Here is a 22,689-nt window from a genome sequence, read left to right on the forward strand (position 1 = left end):
ATGAATTGGAGAATTTATAATATTTAAATAATGATTTATATATTAATTGCATGAATAAAATTCATGATTAAAATTGGGTGTGTGATTAATTTAATATTTGATATTAAATTATTTATTTAATTAAATATGTTTAGTTTTCAATTTCAAATCAATTTAAGAAATTGAAATTTGATGTTTTAGATTTAATTAATTATGAATTAATTAAATCAAATTTTAGTTAATTTTGGTATTAAGTAAAATTTGAAATTGAAAATACAAAATTTGAAAACTTGGTTTGAGTGGTTTTTTCCCACATTTACACCAAGTAAGAGGTGTTCCTCCCAAACTTACACATAAATCCCATTTTTTCATGAAGTTGCTACTGGTATTGAGCTAAGTTTTAGTGCTTGCATGCATTTTGTGAATACAAGCTCTAAAATTGGAAATTGTTGAGAAGGGAGAATTTATGAGTTATTGAGAAGACTGCTACAAACCTTCATCTCCATCAAAACCTTTCACAAATTCACTCTAATTTGAATTCCACCATTAAAATTCAAGGTTGGGAATAGTAGAGAATATGTCTTGATGATTCACTAGAGAATTGGAGTTGAAATCATGTGAAGAGTAGCTTGGATTTAGGAGAATTCATCAAAGGTATGTTCATAAGAAACCGTCTCCTGATTTTTCGTCAAAGCATGCTTTTAGAAATCAAATGAAATGTAATTAGCGTACTTATTGATTCTGTTTGCTTTTGTTGCATACTGATATATCCTATCACATGCCCCTCAAGATCTGGTTCTTCTTTAGATTTGCATATACGATGCTCACTTTGGCACGAGAATACCTGAGGAAGGAAATCACAAGAAGCCGAATAATCCTCTCTTCCACAATGTTAGGTTTTATGTGTGGTTTTGTAACATTATTTTAATTATTTATTATAAGAGAAAATATCCATAATTAGATCTTTCAATGTACATTCTACTTGTAGTAATAAACTAGTATTTATATATTATTGCTAAGTGTCAAAAAAAAAAAAAAAGAACACTATGAGTAGAAGATAATTGTTGGATGGAACACAACACTCCACGTGGACGTCATGGATATATATATATTTTTTAAAAAACAAATATTAGAATTATAGTGAGTGATAAGCTACCAAAGGTACTTCCCATCTCTCTATATAACCCACCAACCCTATGTGCCTTTCTTCACAACTCTTCTCATTTCCAAGCTATGGAAAACACTAAATTTTCATTAGCTCTCTTTTCTACTTTACTACTCACAAATGCTCTTGTTATTATAGCCAATTCCAATGGGAATAGTGTCATGAATAATAATTTGAGTGTCATAGAAACCTCATGTGCCATTACTCGTTATCCTCGACTATGTCATTCAACAATATCCTCCATCGTCGGAACATCCAATTTGTTGAGTTTGAAAGATATTGTTGAAGTGTTGTTGGGTGTTGCTATTGATGTAGCTAAGCATAACCATAAAAATATCAACAAACTTTCGATGTCACTCTGGGGGTGTTTGATAAATGCGTATGAGTTAAGTTGAGTTGGGTGGGTATTTATTACCCATGTTTGTTAAGCCCATAAAGAAAACCATGGGTTATTAAAATCCCATTTTTTACATACTCAAAACTCTCCTTTTTTATCCCCTCAAAACTAGGACCTTTTATATTAATATGTTTGTTTTTAAAACTTATTATATTAGAGAAATATTAGACCTTTTATATTAGAGAAATATTGTTGTTTTGCTAGAAGTCGAGGGTTGAGGATTGGATTAATGTAGAGATCGAACGTTAAGAACTCGACAATGATGTCAGTAAACGAGACAAGATTGCTCTTCATGATTGTGTTGAAACCACCAAAAGGACCATTTATGAGCTTTACAAGGCTATAGAGGATTTCCGTGAGTATCCCAACAAGAAATCTCTTACCTTGTATGCTGATGACCTCAAAACCTTTCTAAGTTCTGCCATTACTAATCAGGTATCTTTATAATTGTTTGTATTTTTTGGGATGACTGTGTTTGACATGCTATGGATCATTATAATCAGGTATCCTTGCTAAAACGTAGCTTTGATTTTTTTTTTTTTTTGAAATTTGGTTAGGAATTCAATCATTATAATTAAGAAAAATAAAAATTATTGTAAAAAAATTGGAAGGAAAAGACTTAATTTTCAAAAACCAAAAATCGAAAAAAAAAATGGTTACCAAACAGGGCATTCGTTTTTAGTTTTCAGTTTTTCAAAATTATTCATGTTTTTCTTCCTACTTTCTTACTATGGTTTTAAAAAATTGTAAGAAATGAATAGTAAATAGTCTTAATTTAAAAATTGCTTTTAAAAAATTGCGTTTGTTCTTGGAATTTGGCTAAGAAATCATTGTAAGAAATGAATAGTAAATAGTCTTAATTTTTTTTTGAAAAAAAAAACGAAATCTTTACCCCATTTAATAAATTTGGGGTTTTTAATGTTAAACATATTTCTTCTCAATTTCTTAACATGTTTTCATTTTTATTAAGAAAAAGAGTTTAATTCCTAGCAAAATTACAAAACACAAAAACAAGTTTTTAAAAACTTTGAAAAAGAAAGATAAGAGCAAATAACAAAACAAAAAATTTAAAGATAAAAGTAGTATATATAAGCTAAATTTTTGAAACACAAATGATTACTAAACATGACCTAAATATTTATCAATCGGAACCTAGGTAACACACTCTCATCACAAAGAAACATCAAAACACATACTTCTTTTTTACCTAAATAATTACCAATAAGGGGTTATTTTTATTGATTTTTTAAATGAAAAAATAAAGTTTATAAACAATTCCAAAGCTCATTCAAACAAATCCTAAACAGTGTGTCTGCTTAATTTTTGTTGGGTTTTTTTTTTTTTTTAACATAATAATATATTTTGCACCTTATTAATATATTTTTTTCACGAGACTTGTTTCTACGGATTTTCGAATGGCAAAACAGAGAAAAAGGTGTTGAGGCTTATTGAAAGCACACATATTCATGTGACAAAATTGTGTAGTAATGCATTGGCTTTGGTTAAAAAATTGACGGACACTGCTTTAACAGATCAGAAAGGTTTGATGGTCTCCGATTTCCCTTATAAATTAACTTCTTCATCCTCGCATAGTGACGAACCCAAAATTGTACTATTTTCCGACAGTAACAACCAGGTACTAATCTTTTAATCTTTTAAATTTTGGAAAATAGTAAAAACCACTCCTAAGATATGGTTAATAATTAAAATTGAACTCTTAAACTTATATGAGTGTTAGAATCTGACTCTCAAATTTATAATAATTGTAAAATTTTATCCGCCAAATGTTAAAATTGAAGTTTCAAACTTATACAATTGTTTTCCGGTCTAACTTTAACAACTATTATGTAAGCTTCGAGTCTAACTTTAACAATTGAATGTTTCAACTTATTATTGCAACTACCACTTTCAACTATGTCGTACAGTAATTTCACAACTATTTATTAATTTACTTACAACCATTATTGTTTGTTTTCATAATTTTACCTTCTATTAGAAGTTTGTATTTATAGAGTTTTTAAAGTGCTTAATAAATTTTTAAACTAACTTTTAATGTTTTTTTCTCAATGCATCATTGAACTTTGAATTTTATGTGTTTGACAAATTCAAAATTTTCAATTAAAAAATTAATAACGTTTTTCTCTAACAAAAATTAAACAAATATTTTTTGGTTGGCGAGATTTTTATATAATAAAATATTACAAAGTTTTTTCATTTATCACTTTAACGTAGTTTTATCTATTAATATTAATTAAATTGTTATAATAGAATATTAAATATCACAAATTTTAAATAGTTCATAATAATACTAACTGTTGTCTAAGTAATAAACTATGTTAATTATTTTAATGGATAAAACAATTTTATTTTAGTGAAATTATAATTGGTGATAGAACTAGTTGGTATGTTATCCAACTTGAGCATATTTAACTAGTTAAAGAACGAGATTTTAAAAAATAGAAAAATAAAGTAAACTATTTATGCAAAACAGTAAAATTTTAATCTTCTCTTATAAAGGTTGATAGAAGTCAATCATTATCTATCAATGATTGAAATTGATAGAAGTCTATCACTAATAGACATAGAAGTCTATGAGTATTTTTTTGCTATTTTTATAAATAGTTTGACATTTATCTTATTTGTAAAAAATTCTCTTAAAGAAATATGTCTTGACCATATGTAGTTATGTTTACGAATTTTTTTCCGTACCAATTTTTCATATATTTGGATCAATAGTAATATATTCTTAAAAATTTGAAGACTATAATGATACATATTGAGAACTTAGGATAAAACATATTAGAAATGCATTCTGCGAAAACGATACTAGCGTTCTATTTTTCTAGAAATATGAAAGCGAAAATGTTTAGTAATTTGATGTATTTTGATTCCTATCTTGGTTCTAGATACGGCTTTGTAGGTAACAATTGTAACACGTTTCTGAATCCAATTATTGGACATTTCTGCCTTTACATTAGTTTTGATTTTGATTGTATGACAGTGAATGAGACGTATGATTGGAGATTTTTTTCTTTTTTTAAATATTTTTGAATATAAATATGAAGGGAGGATTGAACCTCAAATCTCAAACGAGCGACTGCATATCAATTATATATCAAGCTAAACTCATTTTTACATACTATACTTAATAATGCCAATACATCAAAATTATTATTATATCAATTACATTATTTAAGTCCATCATGGGATATCCGAAATGTACCATCATTGATGAGATAATTGTAATGAATAAAACTTTTAAGATTAATAATTAAGTATATGGTAACATTTTTAAAGAATTGCAAATAGACTCTTATCGACGATACGATCTATCCTAATGTATTCAAGTTTAGGCAAAACCATAGGGAAGGAAACATTGAGACAATAAGGACTAAATTAACCCAAAACACAAACCACACAACAAAAATTGAAACATTGAAACATTTGGAGCAGTAACTAAGGGACCAAATTGAAATTTTGTGAAAATAATAGGAGGAAGGTGAGAATAATAGAGGAAGGAAGGGTTTAGAAGATGAAATAAAGTGGCCAGAATGGATGGCAACCGGTGACCAGAGGCTTATGGAGTCATCGATGGAAGCTGCGGCGGACGTGGTGGTGGCGGCAGATGGAAATGGAAATTATAAAATAGTCGGAGGCGGTGGCGGCGGCGCCGAGTAAGAGTAGCAAAAGATATATAATAAGAATAAAGGCGGGAGTTTACAGGGAAAATGTTGATGTGCCAAGTAGTAAAACGAATATTATGTTCTGGGGAGATGGAAGATCCAACACCCTTATCACAGGTAGTAGAAGTTATGGGGGTGGCAGCTCAACCTTCAATCCCGCCACAGTCGGTAACGCAACTAAACCACAACTCTTTTTTATTTATTTTGATTTTAAACTCCATTTGAAAAAAAAAACAAACAAACTTAGATGCAGCTTTGGTTGCACTACCGGAATGGTACCTAATGAAAATTTCCCGTATGACCGTCATTTTTTTTTTTTTTTTTTTATAAACAAAATGATTTTTTAATATTTTTTCTTCTATCTATAAAAATTTCTACATGAGGAGGTTTTTAATGAAGTTTTTAAAACTCCAATCAACTTCAAATTATGCTAAATTCTTTTCCATTTTAAGAATGTCTAAGATCTGTTTTATGTCTTCTACATAAAAATGTTTTATTTTCATAAACATGGTCCAAGACTATTACTCAAAAGGTCAAATAATGCATTTATATTTGGACCTTCTTGAAGCAACTATAGACTCTAAAGAGGTAATTCTAACAAGTCAACAAAAATATTGTTAATGTAATTTATTTTTATTTCCATTGTTTGGCCCATTGCCCTTGGAAAGTGAAAATGGGTAAAGAAACACTTTAATTTTTTTTTTTTTTTTTAAAAACAAAGTTTGGAAATAATTTTTGAAATGTTGAAACCATTTTTCTCTAGAACGGTCACCAATTATTTGAAATCAATTTTAATGGCCGAATAATAGCATTTAAAGTTTAACATTAATCGATTTTGAATAATTATGCCCTCGTCTTAATACATCTCACTCTCATCATTCATATAATAAAAACGTTAATATATTTAAAAAAGAAATAAGCAGATTTACCACATGTTAAATTATAATGGATTAATTTTGATGGAATACGCTGCTATTCCAAATGTACCTAAGTATTTTTCTTCTTGAAATCACTTTCAAACATATAACATTTTCTATATGTTTTTTAAAGTAATTTGAAATGGTTAAAATCATTTCTTTCATATTCTCAAAATCAATTCCAAACGAGTTTTTTTTTTTAACATTATTCAAATTAGATTTTGATAAAATCGTTTAAAATGGTAAAAAAAATTTAAATTGATTTTAAATAATTAAAAATATATTTGAGAATGATAATTATGAATATGAAAAACTAAAAAAAATTTTAACCGTTTCAAAATTACTTCAAACATTTATTTGGTCGAAGCATTTATCATTATTATATTAAAAACATCCACTTTTCTAATAACAATGTTGTGCAAAGACACTTTAAGATTACAAAACATGACGAGCCAAAAACAATAACAATGTGTTTTTTCTTGGCAGCTGCTGTGGGAGATAGATTTTTAGCTCGAGACATAACCTTTCAAAACACAGCCGGATCAGCCAACGGCCAAGCTGTAGCTCTCCGTGTTGGCTCAGATCACTCGGCCTTTTACCGTTGTGGCGTGCTTGCTTACCAAGACACCCTCTACGTCCATTCGAACCGTCAATTCTTCGTAAACTGTGTCGTTGCAGGCACAGTCGACTTTATATTCGGTAATGCTGCAGTCGTAATCCAAAACTCCGACCTCACCCCTCGCAAACCAGGCCCTAATCAAAAGAACATGGTCACGGCACAATCAAGAACCGACAAGAATCAAAACACGGGAATCGTGATCCAAAAGTGTACGATAAAAGCGACGTCGGACTTACAGCCGGTGATAAAAGAATTCCCAAGCTTCCTTGGGAGACCATGGGAGGAATATGCTAGGGTTGTGGTAATGCAAACGGAAATAACCAATGGGAAATAAAGACACCCTACTTTGCAGAATATGATAATAATGGAGCTGGAGCCAACACTTGTTGTAGAGTGCCATGGTCTCTTATTATTAATAAAGCTCAAGCTAAGGCCTTTACTGCTGGACAATTCATTGGTCGTGCTGATTGGCTCCAATCCACTGGCTTCCCCTATCAGCTTGACCTTTAAAGCTACTATCTTAATTAGCTTGCAACTCTTGCTTTTAGTTTGTTTGATCAAAAGATGTACGGGAGTTGGAAGCAAAGCTAGTTAATTGAGTAAAATTAAAGTTTAAGACTTAATTAAAATCTTGTGTTATTGTTCTCCGTGTTTGATATATGGGGTTCAATCTCAAAACCAATTGACCATCTATTTTATAAAGAGTGTGAGTCCCCTTGATTTTTCCAATGTGAGATTCTCAACATGTCCCTCAAGATGGTGCCTTCTTTTGGGTTCACCAATGGATCACAATTTCTTCTTATTGGACCGACATCACCCGTTTCGACTTTATGGGCTCTAATACCATGTTTGATATATGAAGTTTCATCTCAAAACCAATTGGCAATAAGATGTTGATATTAAGGATGCCAACACATAAAGTCTTGCCTATCTACCAAAAGAATAGGACTAATAGATTGGTTACCACCAAATCTCTAACCATTTATATTTGTTGAGTTATTTTTGTATTCTCAAATTATGGATTCCATATTGTATAAATACATCACCTATGTACATTTCAAATACAAGAAATCATAAAGGAAAACTTGGTTTACCACTGTCGTTTACCGCCTATCTCTTGAAGCTGTTGTCTACCTTCCGCAGACGTTATCGTCTACTTCTACAAACGCTATCGTTTACCTTGTCTAAGTGCTGTTATCCGCGGCGTGAGTCAAGCCATATCCATCAACCTCTCATTTCCACAAACTTATCTTTTGATTAGCACTTCTAAGAAACTATATAACGTGTGTTTAGCTTCTGATTAGCACGTTTAAGAAATTATATAAGATGTATTTGGATTAACTCTTCAAGCCAATCAAAATGATTTTCCCGATGCATCCACTAATCCGTAATGACTTCACTTCCACACAACTACCCAGTTTCACCGGTTGTCCAACACCAACAACGTTCACCACATCCATACAGTCGCCGCCCACTGGAGATCACCCCCAACCTCAGATATTATAATCATTTCAACCATAGATGGAGCTTGCTGACAATAGATTTTCAGTAAATATGAAGTTCATTGTCCAACTTATACAAACTAAACTCTTTCCAAAACAAAATCACACAAACTTCAAAATCATAGTAAAAAAAAAAAATGACTCTTTGAGATTTTTATTTTTTTATCAAATAATCATTTGGGCTTGATTGCTCTTATACCATATTAATAAACATGGGTTCCATATCATGACCCACTTGGTAAAAAAAAGAAAAAAGGAAACAAAAGTAAATTGGACTCATCATTTGAAGATTCATTTAGAATTTTGACAAAATTTGTCTGGGTTTTGATTGACAAGAATAGGATTCACAAGATTTATACATTTCAAATTCGGCTGATTTCAAATAAAGAAAAATGACTGAAATATTTATAGATATAGCAAAGTCTAAAAAAAATTACAAAAATCGTCAAAATCTTCATCCAACCCAAGTAAAAGGTTAGAAAGCTCCCTCATTCAGCAAACCCACCACTACAAGAATTTTTGTCGCTGCTGATAGCCAAGACTTGTCAAAGGCCTTAACTGTCAAATAATTATCTGTTCTTACTAAGCTTGTGATAATGGTAGTATGGTCGAACCTCAAGAAACCGTTGAGTTTCTCTAATTAAATTGTTAGTGTTTCAAGATAATCGAAGGGGGAGCGGTGTTGGTTGTTTGTAAACGAAAGATAAATTGCACAAACTGATAATTTCAATCAAATCAAATGAGTGAATTGCAAAATAATGTTGGAAGAGTTTTCTTATGAATGAGGGATCCTAGCTTGGGTCATATGTCGAAATTCCTTCTAACTATGAAAATTAATCATTGAACTCATTAATCGATTCAATTTGTATTTTAGGCTTAGCCTAATTAATTAGAGATGCTAACTAATTATCCACAATTAACTAGTTATCTAAGAACGAAGAGATGAGATGCATGCAACAATTAGGACAACTGCATTACGTTCAAGGTAAAACTAGGTTGAACAACCAATATAAAAGCCTAATTAGAAGCTCAATTGCACTCTTCTGCTTAGTGAACTAATCAATAATCATTAATCAGATGTGCAAGAAACTTGTAAGCTAACCTCACTAATTGCCACAAAATAGATTCAATATACTCAACAATTACGAATCAAGTTGGATCTAAAGCAATATACCAGTCCTGACCAATAATTTGTCAAACAATATACCGATTAGATATGATAATTTAAAAAAAATTCCAGTGGAAAACTTCAGAAATACAAGATTCAAATAAGTTTAGAATAAAGATAGATCTCACACGTTACATAGATGAGAAGAAACTCCTAAGACCCAAGCTAAAAATTACATGTTTAGCCGAGAATCATCATTGTAATCAAGATTACAATCAAAATTTGCATAAGATCAACTCAAATCTACAGAATATGTGAAAGGAGAGTTCTTGTCTAGAGAGGACTAAGAAGATGATAATACACTGTGGACGGCTAGGGTTATAAAAAGAAAAATTTGACTGCCATTGTAGTGTTAGGGTAGAGTGTCGCGACACTCTTGCATTGCAGGCCCTCGAGTTTGAAGAGCATGCTCGTCCTGTCTGTGAATATACGTAGTGCTGCAATGCTAGAGTAGAGCTCTGCGACACTCTTCTTCTTGCACGAAAAAGGCAGTTATTGCCTTATGGCGACGTGGAAAGCACCGACCTTGCTCCCAATTTGAGTTTTATTGCTTCCGTTGATGCTCTAAAACTCCAATCAAGCTCGTTTTACCTCAAAAATGGTGTCAATGGTCAATTCTACTACATTACACTCAATACCTATAAAATTATTAAATAAATATATTAAACCAAGGAACATCTCTGAATTAAGTGGAGAGAGATAACACATTTCAAGTGTTCTCAAATCACCTCCAACTCTATTCTTGTTGTCCTCGAGTAAGGTAGAATATGTAATCACTCAAAATATAGTTTGTCAAGTTTACATGTTCATTACTCCAACTTTAACAGTCAATCAAGATCATGCTCGCAATCGATTAAGTCATCCAAAAACAATTAATGAATTGAAGTCAAGTTTGGAAATTCCTTTCAAATATTCTCATGCATGAATAATTTCCAAGCCTATCTATTTTAAGCATGAACTATTCAGAATATTTGTATGAAGCCCTCAGTTCGTTTTCCCCTACTTTGGCTCTAAAGGTCATAAATTAAACATCAAGATGGCAATAATATGTAAAAAGGAAAAACAAACCTCAATTCTCATTGTCTCTCTTTTCTCTCTCTCTCTCTTTTTTTTTTTTATGAGTATAAAGGAAACCCAATCTAGAGGTACTGCTTTCATTTTGACTTGCCTACACGGGTTACATAAATGACATCCAGTGACGGAACGATTTCTTCAAGAATGCTTAAGCTTGCACGTTTCTCAAGAATGCTTTCAACGAAAAAGAAATCAAAAGTTGCCTATCTGCCCCTGGCTACTCGCATTCTCAAGAAAATGGAGTAAACCTCTCCTTATTATCAGTGTATTTTTATTTTATTTATTAAGACAAACAATTTTTTTTTTTTAAGAATAGGTGATATTATTATACAACAACAAGGGAGATTCCACAGCCTGGGATGAAGGCATCAAAGCAACAAAGCACAAGCAAAGATAGGACTCTTAAACAAAGCCAAACAAATGTAAACAACACCATCCACCTGAGAGAAAAACAGAGTAAAGGAAACAAAACCCCATCACCTGGGGCCAACAGCCAAACAAAGAACATCGACAAGTACAAAAAGAGGAAAAACATCCATAAACGCACAGATAAGACCAAGAAGATCAACCCGTCAGAAAGCAGCACGAACACAAACCGTAGAGACCATAAGATGAAACAGAGCAGTCACTGTCCTCGGTCTACCCCCATGAAGCCAGCGATTGCGCTTCTGCCAAATGTAGTAGATGCAAGCACACTAGAAGACACGGAACAGCTTACTATGCACCCCCTTACCCGACCCCACTCGGCACAACCAACTCAACTCGACAACCCAACCTACCACCCGATGAGTCGAACCCAACTGATGCAACATACCTGACCACACCTCTCTCCCAAACCCACACTCAAAAAATAGATGATCCCGCGACTCCACACCTCCCCCACACAGAAGACACCCCACTCTGGCAACACACCCCAACTCCTCAACCAATCTCGAGTACCCAACCTGTCCCTCACAGCTAACCACGCATAAAAGGAGTAATATGGAATACCACTCCCAGAGCACAAAAGACCTGTCTAAGACACCTTAGGGCGACGAGGGCGCAAACTCTCCCACGCACTAGCGATAGAAAATCCACCACTAGTACTTGACACCCAAACCTAATAATCCTTCCCCCTTACCTTAGGCCTCACTGCCTGAATAAGACCCCAGATCTCAAGAAAATTCTAAGACACTGTAGGCCATCTTCAACCTCCCTCACCATCCATAAACTCTGATAACTACACCTCCATACTACTCTCTGCATCATAAACCACCGTACACCCATATGAATCCATAATCGCACCCCCCGACAATCAAAGATCCCACAAAAAAAAAAAAAAAACATGAACTTCCATCACCCACCATCAAACGAATCAGATGCTTGAATCTATCCCTACAACGCAAGATAGCCCTCAAGCACCACGACCTCCCAACCTCACACGAAATAACCCACAAAGACCACCCACGCAAAACATACGCCTCTACCCACGCCACCCATAATGAGCTCGATTTAATTAAAAGAAGCCAAAGCAACTTCATAATAGCACTGATTCCATGAAGCCACATGTTTCAAACCCCCACCCCCACCCTTTAGCAAGCACACCTCATCCCACGTTACCTGTGCACCACCCTGACTCTTTCGCTACCCTTCCATAAATAACTACGCAACAGACGATCAACCTAATGAGTTACACACGAAGATACTACACCAAAACACCTAAAAGGACTATAAGACAGACTTGACAAATTGTAACCTCCCAGCAAAAGAGAGGGACCGAGCCGCCCAGCTTCTAATACAAGCTGTAATCCTTTGTATCAAAGGCACACAATCCACAACCCTCAATCGACCAGCCAATAAAGGTAACCCTAGATACCTAACAGGCAGTGAACCAAGAGAGAATCCTATAAAAACAGAAAGCTTCTCTACCTCACCAGACTCCACACCCGCTACAAATATGAAACTCTTCCCACCATTCGCAACTAACCTAGACAGCTCTGCAAACTCTGCCAGAACCTGCCTCATAAACTCCAAAGAACCCCTCTCAGCTGCACAAAAAATCATCAAATCATCTGCAAAAGCCAAATGAGTCAGGCCCACACGCTCACACTAATCATGGAACCTAAACCACACAGGAGGCTTATTCAACAACCTGGACAGGACCTCATCTCCATCACAAACAAAAATGGTGACAATAGATCCCCCTGCCTCAATCCATTCCTACTAGGGAAAAACCATTAATCATCAAAAAGAACGTAGGCGAAGTACACACGCCTTCACCCAACTAATAAACTGAAGAGGCGTACCTATATCAAGCAACACACCAAACAGAAAATCCCAATTGACCGAATCATGTGCCTTCTGAAGGTCAACCTTTAACACACAACGTGGTTTCCCTCTGCCTACCTTATAGCCCTCCACAAGCTCCTGACACAATAAAATGGTATAAAAAATCGACCTACCAGGAACAAATGCAGACTGGTTACCACTAATGAAAGAAGGCAACCACAACCACAATCTCTCAGCTAGAACCCTCGAGATACACTTTACACATCATTCAACAAGAAATAGGACAAAAGTCCTCTATAGGATCAGCTCCCCACCTCTTTGGGATAAGAGTAATAGTAGTAGATAGATAACGGGACTAAAAAAAATCATAACAATAACATAGAAATCATCCTCAACCATACTCCAAGTAACTCTGTAAAAATCCACCGAAAACCCATTAGGTCTAGAAGCCTTCCCAGACTTCATTGAGAAAAAAGCCTTCTGAATCTCATCCCGTCTCACTTGGCGACCAAACGCCTCTACCTCCTCTGCAGACCAGCTAAATTACACAATATCCCCAATCCGAGTAGTAAGAACCCTATACCCTAGGCGCTGAGACCCCAAACTACCACGAAAGAAATCTATTGCCACCCCTAACACCCTGTCATACATAGTCTCATGTAATTAGAGGCATACATCGCACCAATATATACCCTAGTACTAAAAACAATATCTACCAATGTTTCAGAAATGAATTGATCCCCACTGACATCCAGAATAATATCATAGACACTCTTCTGCCACATCACCCAGATCCTCCCAACTCCATTCACACTATAGCTATTCACATATCTCCAAGCATCAGAAAACCTATCCACCACCACAAAGTTCTGTCGACAAACCCTCGTCTCAAGCAAATAGCAGAAAGTAACAGAGGAGGAAGAGAGAAAATCCGCCACCACCCTACACTTAATAGGGTCATTCAACTCCCTCACATTCCAGGAACACCAGGCCATGAACATGCAAGAAATCACACCTACCACCTCTCACTGGGCTTTTTCCCGAACTCCCAAACATCCCATCCAAAACAGACAACGGATCAGGATTAGACTGCATTAATGTCAGTGCCAACAAGTCTCTCCCCTCATCACTCAGTATGTCAAATTGATTCCGATCATCAACATGCCTAATAAACCCGTAATCCCAAGGGAGCTATAAACTACTCTGCTCCTCAAAGGCATTGATCCCGGTGACCCATTGCCACCCCTATGTCCCACACCTTCTCTATCTCGCTGATGACGGCTAACCATAGTAAACTCGTCATCACACTCTACACTCTTATTCCCAACCACTTGGCTAACTCCCCTCCCACCAATACTCAATTCCTGACCCTTCCTTACACTCTCAGTGCCACCCTTCTCCTGAAACACCCCTCATTCACTACCACAACACTCAAATCCTGACCCTTTGCCACACCTTTTTTCACACACATAGCCCAATATGCCCAAAAGAGCCACAACAAGCACACTTACGAAGCTTCCACTCATACACTACTAGAATAATAGACTTCTGACCCCGCATTCTAACAATAACTAAAGGGGGCAATAACGAATCACGATCTACCTAAACACAAACTCTTGCATACGATAACCACGTCGCTCTCTAGTTGCAACATCAAAAGAAATAGGCTTACCTATGATACTAGCCAACACTGCTAAACCCCTATCCATCCACAACTCTAAGGGAATACGCTTCAGTTTAATCCAGATTGGAACAGAATAAAAAACATAGGATTCAGGAATAATACCTGGTGACCACTGTCATAATAAGATAGGCTTGTCACCCAAGTGCCACGGGCCATTCTCCAGCATCCAGTCCTATGACTTTACCTTTTGAAATTTAAAGATAATCTATTTGTTCTCCAGCAAGGTACTAGTTGGCATCTCTACGCGTCCCCAAAATCTCTTAATAAGGCAACAAATAACAGAATACAAGAGTTTTGCATCCACAAAATGAACACCAAAGATTTCTCCCATAAACAAACACCCGCATCAAGGACCTCCTCACAAGGCTCAACAATCACTTTATCATTCTCAACCAAGGGGGTGTAAACTCTAAATTTTCCCTTAAATCGGACCCAAAAAGGGCCACCCACGAATTTCCCCCTCTCAAACCGGAACCAGATCCAACAAAACCAAATCGCTCTGCCATTGAACCTAACCGGTCCGTCTTTGAACCACACCCCCTAGCTGAATCGACATTAGCTTGAATCAGCATCCCACTCTCTTTGTTAATTCCTCATAAACCCAGCTCGATTTACCTCCTCACGGTCCAGCTTCAGCCCTTCTGTGACCCCCATCACCAGCTCAACCTCTCGGCCCACCCACCATAACACCCAAGACAAGCAAGAAATCCCTTGGTTAATTCCTTGTGCACTTATTGCTAAGTTGAAGCTTAAGAGTGTTTAATTCTATTACTAAGCCTATTGGGATGACAACAAGCTTATAGGATAAATAATGCAATTCTAAGTAGAAAAAACATTAGATGGTAAGCAAAGGACCAAAAGATGCACAACAGAAGTGAAATTTTTTTCAAAAATGGCTAAAAAATCATAATTGCTTTCTTCCAACTTAATCTCATAATACAATCAATATGAATATAACATCAACTAGTCATTACAAGGAACAAGGTAACCAAGCAAACAGGCATGCAAGCAACAACATTGTCTGAGCATAGAGCTCAATGAGCCCAAGCTATATCATCATCATAATATAGAGTGTTCGAATCCAAATACCCCACCCTCAACGTTTAAAGTGCACATTGTCCTCAATATGATAGAATCAGAAGGCTTATTTGGATAATGGGATGATGGAAGGATTTGGCTCCCTCAACTCAACTTCTCTCCATAAATAATCTTAACAAAAAAAAAAAAAAAAAAAAAAAAGAGAGAAAAGAATGATGGGAAGAATTAGGATCAAGAGAAAGAAAAAGTACTAAAAGAAAACTAAATTATGAAAGCAATAACTTTTAAACTCTGGCTGCCTCTAGAAGCACAAATTTTCAAGATCAGTTTCTCGACCATATTTGGCTCAATTCAAGCATATTTGAAAATGTCCAATCGATATACATGGTCGAAGCATTGGAGTGAATCCTTCTCATGAAATACTTTGATCATATGGCCATTCAATTTGGACATCTTTCCTCTCTCGAAGCTAGTCACCTCAATTGCACCATATGGGTAAACTTTAGTAATGGCAAAAGGCCTAACCATTTAGAATGAAGCTTGCCTGCCTTAAGGTTGAGGTGGAAATTAAATATCAAAATCTTATGTCCAACCTAAAATTGTTTTTTGACAATCATTGTATCATGGAATAGTTTTGTTTTCTCCGTGTAGATCAAAGAATTCTCATATACTTCTAACCATATTTCCTCTGACTCTTGTAAATTGCAATAGTCTAGCCTCCCCAACTTCCTCAGAGTTAAGATTGCGTTACGATTTACTACCCAAAAGGCTTTATGTTACACCTCAATAAGAAGGTGATACGCCTTGCCATAGAACAACCTATATGGGGACATCCCAATAGGGGCCTTGTAAGCGGTCCTAGAGGCCAACAATGCATCGTTCAACTTCAAACTCCAATCATTTGTACTTAGATTTATCACCTTTTCTAGAATTACCTTGATCTCTCTATTTGAAATCTCAACTTCCCCATTTGTCTGAGCATGGTAGGGAGTAATGATGTAGTTTTGAACTCCATATTTCTTCAATAAAGAGGTGATTACCTTGTTGCAAAAGTTGGAACCTTGATCACTAATGATAGCCTTTGGGAAACCAAACCTATGCAAAATGTTATATTTTAAGAATTTTGCAACAACCTTAGAATCGTCAATAGTGATGGCTTTGGCTTCCACCCACTTTGATACATAATCAACATCCATCAAGGTATACTTGAAACCACAAGAAAAAGAAAATAACCCCATAAAATCAAATCCCCAAACATCAAATAATTCACAAAATATAATAGGGACCCAAGGCATCACATTCCTACGAGAAAGGTTACCAGACTTCTGACACCTCTCATAGGTTTTGCAATAAAAGAAAGCATTCCTAAACAATGTTTCCCAATACAACCCATAATAAAAAACTTTCTTAGTAGTATGTTGGGGGCTAAGGTGCCCATCACATGCATGTTCATGACAGAAAGCTAATAGAGACTCAAACTCTTCATTAGGGACACATATTCTAATAACTTGAATAGAATAGAATTTCCATAAATAAGATTTCTTCTATATATAATATTTACCAAGATTGAAGGCAATTGCCGTTATCCTACAAACAGCACCGCCTTCATCAAGTCTTATTGCATTAACTATGGCTCACATACATTAAGAAAATGGGTGGATACCTTGGTGAGTTTTTTAGGACCATGTCCCGACCTCTCAACCGGTTGGTTGCCTGTGATCTCGCTTTTTCAGAGGGGAGGCCGATATGCCTACTAAAATCCGAATTCCTATTATAATATTTCTTTCTATCAGAAGGAAAGAGAAACTACTCAAAACCTCTTTTTATTGATTCTGATCTGGTAATCTATTCTCCTGTGATTCAAGTTCTAGCCCTTATTATTTCCTGATTCTATGCTAAACTTCGGAAGATTGGAGTATACAACTATCAATGGATAACAATATCGATTAAGCCTGCAGTTTCTCAAAGCAGTATCAGCAAGGTTAAGCGCTAGGTAAAAGGCAGCTAGGGCTCAAGTTTACTTTCTTAGCAAGTCATTAGACAGAAAAGGAAAAGGTAAGAGTACGACTACCTTTTCCTAAGGACGATAAGAAAGTTTGAGCTAAAGGATTGAATCACACTGGGGAAGAAAGGCGGGCTTAGCAGGTTTCTCCAAACGCTATCGTTTTTGGCAGGAATAGTTCCAGCCTTTCTTGCCCCTCGGTAAAGTGAGTCTACTTAGCGAACTGGCAGGACACAGAGGTCGATTGATCAATATGAATCTCGAGAGTGGAGCCCCATAGAAATGTGCTCCTAAAGATGCTGAATCGAGCGCACGCCTACCACAAAATTTCTATAGCTTCGAGATCTTTCATTGGCTCTTTTCATTCAATAAAAAATTGTGATTGACTTTGATTCCCTCCCTTTATGACTGCTATAGATGATCTAATACTGAATAAACGAGTATCACTTCTAGATTAGCTAATGGAATTGATTGTGTGCACAATTTACTCACTTTTTATCCTATCTTTTTGACATTTACTAAGATCAAGAGGAAAGTTACATGTAACCAAATAATTTACCAAGGCTGCATACCAAGGAGTCACATGAATGCCTTCCACTTGCAGAAAGAATCTTGGGAAGTCTCCATCAGATGGTAAACATTCCTCATCACGTAAAAGCCTACTCATGTGGTCAGCAACTCTATTCTCAGACCCCTTACGATCCTTTATCTTCAAATAAAACTCCTGTAAAAGTAGGATCCATCTCAACAAGCAAGGCTTTGACTTCTTCTTGTTCAACAGGTACTTCAAGGCTACATGATTAGAGAAAATGGTTATTTCAGAGCCAACAATATAAGGTCTTAAGAGCAAAAACAATAGAAAGAAGCTCCTTTTCAATAGTCGTATAATTGCACTATCTCGGTCCTTGAAGCATAGTAAATGATATGATATTTCTTTTCCACACTTTGGCCTAGGATAACTCCCATAGCGTAGTTGCACGTGTTGCTCAAAATCTTAAATGGGAGATCACACCTAAGAGCTTCCATGATTGGAGAACTAATTAGGGATGCCTTAGTTTTGGCAACTACTTGCTTGCATTCGTCATTGAAACTAAATTCCATATCCTTTTGTAGCAAGGTGGTCGTTAACAATGCAATCCTACTGAAATCTTTAATGAACCCATGGTAAAATCCTACAAGGCCCAAAAAAGAACAAACTTCCCCATGTTTTTGGGGTAAGAAAGGTTAGATATAGCATAAATCTTAGCTTGATCCACTTTAATTCGTTTTTCAGAGATAACTGTTCTATAACTATTCGACAAGATGCCATGAAATGACACTTTTCAAAATTTAACACAAGGTCAAGCTCAATACACCATTCTAGGACTTTAGACAAGTTATCCAAACAATCATCAAATGAATTTCCATAAATATTGAAATCGTCCATAAGTACCTTGATGCAGTTTTCAATGAGATTAGAGAAAATACTCATCATACATCTCTAGAATGTTCCTGGGGCATTACATAGACCGAAGGACATCCATCTAAATGCAAAATCTCTAAATGGACAGGTGAAAGTCGTCTTTTTCCTGATCCTCATGATAAATTGGAATCTAGTAAAAACCTAAAAAACCATCAAGGAAACAGAAAAACGACTTTCCTGCAAGACTTTCAAGCATTTGGTTGATAAATATATAGAAAAATGTCCTTTTTAGTTACATTAGTTAACTTTCGATAATCAATACACATTCTCAACTCATTCTGAACCCTAATAAGAGTTTCGTCTACCCCTCTTTTATTTTTAACTATAATGATACCTATTTTCTTAGGTACCACATGAATGGAGCTCATCCACTCACTGCCAGCTATAGAATAGATAATACCTGCTTTCTACTGTTGGGGTTGATGTCCTAAATCTCGTTCGTAGTTTGTAAATCAGTTGTACGAATAGATTATTTATTTAAAAAAAACAAGTGTTATTTTATTTGAGTTATATTAACCCAAAATCAATAAACTAAGATCCAAAGTTATTTGATGTAGCTTAAATATGTATGTGGTGATATACAAATGGATCATGTAACGACCCGAATTCAGGAGGGGTATATGAATGAATCGGTATCACATTCGAATGAGAGGGATCCTGAGGACATGAAAGTATGGTTAAAAAAAGCTTAAAAGAATTGAAAGTTACTACATATACTAACAAGGTGCACCTTCCTTTTCGGTGGCTTAATCATAAGAACTCCAAAGTTAAGCGTGTTTAGCTTGGAGCAATCCTATGTTGGGTGAACTCCTGGGAGTTTTCCTAGGATGCATGTGAGTGAGGACAAAGCATGCTGAAAGGACCCATGTTGGTTTGTGGGGACAACTTTCACTTCTAAAAAAAGCATTCAAGGCAAGGTATTATATGTATGGATACGGTCTACTTTGTATTTGATACAAATGCAATGATCCAATGATAACTTGTAGAAATACAAGTTATTGTAGCCTTTTACTTAGAAGAATGAGGTTAGATAGGCTAAATATGTGTTGATAATATTAAGAATTCATGATTAAAATTATATTCTCACTGAAATACATTTGAAATCCTTGCTGACCGTATATCATGAGTTAACGTGTGCCAAAGTATTATATTTTATAGTTGATTGTAGGATCTGTCCACATGCGCTGAGCTCTTACCCAATGAAGGAACATTTGACCGCATGCCTTGGGACCTCTAATGCATACCAAGCATCAACAAGTTTTTATCTCAACAAGATTTTGTCACAACATCCAACACATTTTTGTAGGCAACATGCGAGTGGAGGTATCCTATGCAATGAGTTTGTATAAGATCGGACCGCAAAATAGTAACCACTAGATGTAACTTCGTTGACTAGTTAGGTTTCTATTTCAATAGAATGACCTAGGATACTTAGTCTTAATCTTAAGTGTATTATGAACTACTATTCACGAGGGATTGTCCTTTGATTCGTATGGGTGAGAGTGGTTAGTTCGCCGACTGCCTACCAGTTTGAGGACAAAACCGAGCGAAGAGTTGGGAACATAATAATAAAAGATGAATTTCACTTCTTCTCAACTTTAGGGTAAGTAGATACGTGTTTCCTTAAGTGGTATCTCTAGAACTTGAACAAAGGGCCCCACTCTCTCACTAGCCTGAGAGGGGTTTCTGTTTAATGGTTGGACCATAAACAAGTTGTTCATTAAAAGAGCATTGCTACTTAAGGATATAGAGGTAACCTAGGGGTAAAATGGTAATTTGACCCAGCTGGTATTACGAACACTCATGAAGGACTAACTTGCTGTTATTGGTCTTTAGTGGAGTGTTCCCACAGTTAACAAATATTGATTAATGTGGTTAACGAGTTTAGCTAATTAATCTCATATCGTTGGAGCTTCTGATCTGTAGTTTAATAAGGTCTCTTTCCTAGCTCGTAAAGAGAATTGAGGTAACTATGTCTTGAATAGAGTTTGAAATGTTCAAATTCACTTGAGGAAATAATAAAATGTATAATGATACATTATAATATAAAGCTTATATTTTAATTAAACTTTATAATATAAATTTAATTTTGGATATGATTCAAAATTAATTTATGAATTGGATTCATATTAAAACTATAAGTTAAAATTAATGCGTATTAGATGCACATCAAAACGATAGGTTATGAGAGAAATACAATTGAATATGATTCAAGTGTAGCCTAAACTAAGTATTTGATATTTAATTAGGTAATTAATTAACTGAAGAATTAATTAATTATTAATTAATTTGATTTGATTCAATTAAATTAATTAAATTTAAACTATAGGTTATATGAGAGATGTTTAATTTAGATATGATTTCAATGAAATCATTAATTAAATAAGATATAATTAATTATTAAATTAATTTATTTAATTTTAATCTAAAAATTAACTCCCACTTAGGGAGTTAATAGAAACGTGGAATGACTCCCACATTTCTCTCTCTCTTTTGATCAAATACCTACAAAACGTATGCAGGGGAGAGGTTATTGCAAGTGATTTTGCACATAAGTATTCTGTACACAAAAATCTCTTCCTTTCTCAAACCCTCATCCTTCTTCCCCTATTCATCTAGTTCGCATAAACCATACCAAAAGTTCTCAGAGAATAGGAATGAAGCCCTTTTGGTGTTATCGATTTCAATCCCAATTGAAGAATTGGCAATTTTCATTCAGTTCTACAAAAGTAAATATTCTTTTCTTTTTCTTTGTAAAATTTATTTTCTAATGCATGCTTAACTTAGGATTTAATTTATAGTAGGTTGTGTTTTTTTTATGTCTCTATAATATTATGAATTTTCCAATATATTGGTATTTCAGAATTCCTAAAGTAATTTCAAGTATGGTCCTGTTTTCTTTCGTTGCGTTAGGGCTTTGATTCACTACAAGAAAAACGGGAACTCCCAACGTTGTTTTAATGCGTCGGGAGTTAGGTCTCTTCCGACGAAGTAAAGGACCATCGGGAGTTCCCGGGGAACTCCCGACGCCGGATATTAACCTGGGAACTCCCAACGGATCTTTCAACATCCGTCGGGCAGCGTCGGGAGAGGGGTCTGATTTAAACCAGACCCCTTCTTCTTCCCCATTCCCCTAAAATTTTTTATCTCTCCCTCTCAAAAAATCCTAACCCCCTCCTCCGCTGCCCCCCTTCACACCCGCCGCCCCATCTTCCTTTCATGCCCCCGCCGCTCCCCCTTGTCGCCGCCCCTCTTCACACCTGCACCGCCGCCTGCCCTTCCCCCTTCGCGCCGCCGTCTGCCGTCGCCTTCCCCCTTCATTGCTTGCAAATTTGTTGTTTATTTTCAAGCTTTCATCAAGGTTCGTGCACTTCCATTTCATTTACTTTCTCTTATTTTGTATCTTAATTTAAGCCATTGTTTTTAATTTCTAGCATGTTGGTAATGTTGGTAATGTTTAATTTTTAGCATGTTACAAATGTTGGTAATTAATGATGCTTAATGTTTAATTTCTAGCATGTTGGTAATCTAATGTGAATTATGAATTATGGATTGTGGATGTTATTGTGGATTGAGTTTTTTTTTCCCCTTTTAATTCTTAAGGTTATGAATTACTTAATTTACTATAATATATGTTACAATTTATGCAATTTGGTGGATTATTGTGAATTGGTGGAATATCACTCCCCAAAATTATGGTTTAAACCAGACCCTTCTTCTTCCCCACTTTT

General features: G+C 35.3%; 1 pseudogene across 1 annotated transcript; it reads left to right on the plus strand.

Moving 5' to 3' along the window:
- The first annotated feature begins 2,433 nt into the window (after window positions 1-2,433).
- On the plus strand, window positions 2,434-7,801 carry LOC120087011 (pectinesterase-like; annotated as a pseudogene). The gene is made up of 3 exons (XR_016532259.1): window positions 2,434-3,177; window positions 5,034-5,392; window positions 6,628-7,801. The product of XR_016532259.1 is annotated as a pectinesterase-like (transcript).
- The last annotated feature ends 14,888 nt before the right edge of the window (window positions 7,802-22,689 follow it).

This window comes from Benincasa hispida, chromosome 9, assembly GCF_027475165.1.
Source record: "Benincasa hispida cultivar pf3 chromosome 9, pf3_genome.v1.1, whole genome shotgun sequence".
NCBI lineage: Eukaryota > Viridiplantae > Streptophyta > Magnoliopsida > Cucurbitales > Cucurbitaceae > Benincasa > Benincasa hispida.